Source organism: Ovis canadensis, chromosome 2, assembly GCF_042477335.2.
Source record: "Ovis canadensis isolate MfBH-ARS-UI-01 breed Bighorn chromosome 2, ARS-UI_OviCan_v2, whole genome shotgun sequence".
NCBI lineage: Eukaryota > Metazoa > Chordata > Mammalia > Artiodactyla > Bovidae > Ovis > Ovis canadensis.
Genome location: NC_091246.1, coordinates 145,676,739 through 145,681,719, shown reverse-complemented (window position 1 = coordinate 145,681,719; position 4,981 = coordinate 145,676,739). Strand labels below are relative to the sequence as shown.

Sequence of the window (4,981 nt, the reverse complement as noted above, 5' to 3'; positions counted from 1 at the left end):
CCCGGTTCTGTGAGCGTCAATGGGGGCAGGAGAAGAAAGGGTAATGGGGCATTGTGAGACTGGTAGAAGCTAAGGGGCAGCAGAAAAATGCTAGGTAAGAGTGCAAGGAGGAGGGAAGGAAAATGAGAGAAGGAATAAGAGGACTGAAAAAGAGAAACAGGTATAAACGTGTGGGTAGAGAGATTCCAGAACCACCATCTGTGGATAGGTGGTAACAGCAGAGGAACTTGTCATTCCAAAAGAAGAAAAATGTAGAGCCTGTGTTTATCCTGAGGCTTGTAAATGTAACGAGACATAGACTCTTTTACAACTTACACTTGAGATGGTTGGGAAATCCAGTATGTGAGGTGTCTCTAAAGCCCCATGAAAATACAGAGCTAAATTCAGAGACTCTCTTGTACCGGCAGTTACGGTGAGAGCAGGCCTGCTGCTAGCTCATTTAATGGTTCTAAACTGGGTTGACTCTGAACCCACACCCCATCCAAAAGGAACTGCCTAAACAGATGCTTCCCCAAACCCCAGCACCCAGTATCACTCACAAAGGTTGGTTGAATATTTATATGAAAAAACCCAAAGTGTCAAATTTTAATATCTGTTGCAGGATAATATGGGCTTCCCTGGTGGCTAAGATGGTAAAGAATCTACCTCTTTGCATGGTAAAGAATCTACCTCTTTGCATGGTAAAGAATCCACCTCTTTGCAGAAGACTGGGATTCAGTCCCTGGGTTTGGAAGATCCCCTGGAAAAGGAAATGGCAACCTTCTCCAGTGTTCATGCCTGGAGAATCCCATAGACAGAGGAGTCTGTCGGGCTACAGTCCAAGGGGTCGCAAAGAGTCGGGCACAACTGCGCAACTAACATACTTGGGCAACCACAGAATAACACAGAGTGAAAGAGTTGGGGAAATTATCTAGTGTGTATATTTGTGCATACATGTGCATGCACACACACACACACACTGAATTTACTGTGAAGAAAATATTTAATATCTGCTGCTTAAAACCATGTTCTTTTGAAGATGTCAGTAATCCTATTCATTTTTACTCACCTTTCTGGAAACATCTGCCTATGAAGGAGTTTCCTCCTTTGACATTTACAACATATTGATGACTTTCAAAAATCAAATTTCCAATGGTATCAGGTCCATATGTTTCATTATTTTGAGAAAAGATACACTCATCCTTTTTACATGAAAATGAAGACAGTCACAGCAAGAATCATATAGAAAAATTCTCAAAAAAAAAAAAAAAAGAAAAATTCTCAAGCAAAGTTATCTTAACTATCTTCACTACCTATCAGTGGACTCATCTCCATCTTGGTCCTACAAGGCCCAGAGACCATTCCACCTGTACATCCCTGATTTCTTCTGGTTGGAATTAATACTAGGCAACTGTCACTCATCTTGTCCTTGGAGGTGAAGTTCATCCACATCGTTTGCTGAGGCTTCTCCTTCTCACCTTGAATTCCTAGATCTTGGGTTCATTTCATTGCTTTAAAAATATCTAACCTGGGATTTCCCTGGTGGTTCAGTGGCTAAGGCTCCATGCTCTCAATTCAGGTGAGCCTGGGTTTGATGCTTGGTCAGGGAACTGGATCCCACATGGCACAGCTAAAGCTCCCACATGGCACAGCTAAAGATCCCACATGCCCACAACTACGACCTGATGCAGCCAAGTAAATAAATATTGTAAAACAAATCTAGCCTGCTGCTCCCCAACCTTCCAGGCCCCTAGGGCTGCCCAGACTTTTAGAATCTTCCAGAACCTCCCTTGCTGAACTTTCCACTGTGTAGTTGAGCTCTAGTGCGTGCATGCTCAGTCATGTGTGACTTTGTGTGACCCCATGGACTGTAGCCCGCCAGGCTCCTCTGTCCTTGGAATTCTCCAGGCAAGAATCCTGGAGTGGGTTGCCATTTCCTTCTCTAGGGGATCTTCCTGACCCAGGAATAGAACCTGGGTCTCCTGCAAGAATCTCTGGCAGATTCTTTACTGTCTGAGCCACCTGGGAAGTCCTGAACTTTCCTAATGGTTATTGCCTTTGTTTTGCATAGACCTGACTTCTTTACTCGTTTCTCCATGTAGTTACAATTGATAACTCCCTGTTTCATCCAACTGAAAAAAAAATGCTATACTTAAATAAATGCTGCCAAATTATGGTATCACTTCAAAATAAAACCAAATATATTCACCCAAGCAACTTTTAAAGCTTTTTCAACTAAATGAGGAGATGAGGGTATTTGAAGTAGAAAGGCATAGTCTCAACAAAAGCACATGACCTAGGAGGGAGGAATGGTCACTGCGCCAAAGGTCTGAAGTATAGGTTTCTAGACTTCTCCCCATCTCGCCATTGCTTCTTATATTCTCTGTGCTCTTGGGAAAATATCATATATTTATCAATAATATTTTGGTGGACATATGTGCTGGGCTTTCTGCTAAGCCCTGGCCAACAGTCAAGAAAAAGACATAGTCCCTTTCTTAACAGAGCTTAAGGTAAACCAGAAGTGGATGAAACTGGAGCCTATTATACAGAGGGAAGTAAGTCAGAAAGAAAAACACCAATACAGTATATTAATGCATATATATGGAATTTAGAAAGATGGTAATGATGACCCTATATACGAGATAGCAAAAGAGACACAGATGTAAAGAACAGACTTTTGGAATCTGTGGGAAAAGGCAAGGGTGGGATGATTTGAGAGAACAGCATTGAAACATGTACATTACCCTATGTGAAACAGATCGCCAGTCCAGGTTCGGTGCATGAGACAGTGTGCTCAGGGCTGGTGCACTGGGATGACCCTGAGGGATGGGATAGGGAGGGAGGTGGGAAGGAGGTTTAGGATCGGGAACGCATATACATCCATGGTTGATTCATGTCAATGTATGGCAAAAACCACTACAATATTGTATAGTAATTAGCCTCCAATTAAAATAAATAAATTAATTTTTTTTTTAAAAAAAAGGTAAACCAAAGACTGAGGCCACTGCTCAGGATACCTTAGAGGGGCTTCTCCAGGAATCCCTGGTCAAGATGAATTGAGGAACTTCCCTGGTGGTTCAGTGGCTAAGACTCTGCACTCCCAATGCAGGGGGCCTGGGTTCAATCCCTGGTTAGGGAGCTAGATCCCACATGCCACAACTAAGACTTGGCACAGCCAAATAAATTTTTTTAAAAAAGATGAATTGAGATATCATCTTCTACCACTTCAAGCTAGGGAGGTCCCTCCCCACTTAGTTTAGAGGGACCAAGAAAGTGTTCCAGATCTTTCCCTTGATCTGATCTAAAAAGCCAGCTCTGTCTGATGTAGCTCTATGTGAACAATACATTCAAACCTGGAGTTTCTATCTCCCTCACTCCACCAACTCTTTCTGGGTCCAGCACCAAGTACCATCAATGTTATCTCCTAACTGCAAAGAGACCAACCAGTCCATTCTAAAGGAGATCAGCCCTGGGTGTTCTTTGGAAAGAATGATGCTGAAGCTGAAACTCCAGTACATTGGCCACCTCATGTGAAGAGCTGACTCATTGGAAAAGACTCTGATGCTGGGAGAGATTGGGGGCAGGAGGAGGAGGAGGGGATGACGGAGGATGAGATGACTGGATGGCATCACTGACTCGACAGATGTGAATTTGAGTGAACTCTGGGAGTTGGTGATGGACAGGGAGGCCTGGTGTGCTGCGATTCATGGGGTCGCAAAGAGTCAGACACGACTGAGCTACTGAACTGACGTGAACTGAGCTGAAGGAGATCTCGGGTCCATCTACTCCTCTTGACCTCTAGGGCAACCATTTGTCCAAGTTTCTGTCATCTCTTACCTCAACTGCAGCATATTTACTCTGTGTGCCTTCGACGGTTTCTCCTCACTGCAGTCAGATTGCTCAAAATTAAAGTCTGATCTTGCTGCTTTTCTCCCCACTTCCACTTCCCCAAACTCTTCAGTGTGTTCCCATTGCCCTTTGACTAAGATTAAAATACGTGACGTAAACCACATTGTCCCAGCACACTTCACAAACCTTCATTTTAGGCTGCTGTCTTCATTTTGCCATCTGAGGACCTTTGCCCATGCTTCTCCCTAGAACGTTCCCATTTTACCTGCTTGTCTAGTTTCTTCATCCTACAGACTCCTTCTCGGACAAGCCCATACAATTCCAAATTCCTACCGCCATCTCTTCATTCCAACGACATTCCCATCTTATACATTCTCACCGCAGTCTGTAATTTACGTCAAGGAGCTTATAACACTCTGTAATTATGTATCTGTGTGACAGGTAAGTTAGGCAATATTGGCCTTTCTTATCAAAATTTATAAGTTTCATGAAATCAGGACCCACACTGGTTTGCTTATCTTCCTATTCCTTTGACTAGCAGAGTGCTGGCATATAGACCAGTGTTCAGTAAATATGTGTTGAATAAATGCAGAAATAAGCCTGTGTTAATCCTTCCAAGGTGCAGGCTAGCACTTAAGATCAAGCTTGCCAGCTGCATTACGTGTGCTGTCAGTGTGTCTTTTCAGACAAAATCCTGTAACTTCCTCAAGCCTTTGAGTATTTCTGCAAGGGGCTCCCTAATGCTGGTTTGTTGCCATAGAGATTTCTCATGACCTGTTGGTCCAGAGACACTGTGAAGGAGCCTGTGTCTAAGTTGAGACTTAGGGTTCAGTGGTCACAGAAAAAGGGAGCATCAGACCTCATTTTGTCCATTTTTCTGCCTGTACGCAGGGCATGTCTACATAATCCAGGCTGAAGAGAATCCCTTTCTATTTAAAATCTCTCCAGAAACTCTGAAACTTCTGTGGGAAACCCAGCCCAACATTTAATGAGGGAAATTTCCAGGAGCGTCTAAGAAAAATTATCAGTTTCAGCGCTTCTCCACTCTATTAATCCCAAAAATTCTCAAGAACACAAGATATCTCAGTCTCATCAGTGTGGAGGGAAGAGCTAAACATTTTCAAAATTAAAAGTTTTTTTTTTTAATATTTAT

At 43.0% G+C, this 4,981-nt stretch overlaps 1 non-coding gene across 1 annotated transcript; it reads left to right on the top strand.

The window, feature by feature from the left end:
• Nucleotides 1-3,045: 3,045 nt before the first annotated feature.
• On the top strand, nt 3,046-3,118 carry TRNAG-CCC (transfer RNA glycine (anticodon CCC)). The gene has a single exon. It is a non-coding gene; the product is annotated as a tRNA-Gly (tRNA).
• Nucleotides 3,119-4,981: the final 1,863 nt, after the last annotated feature.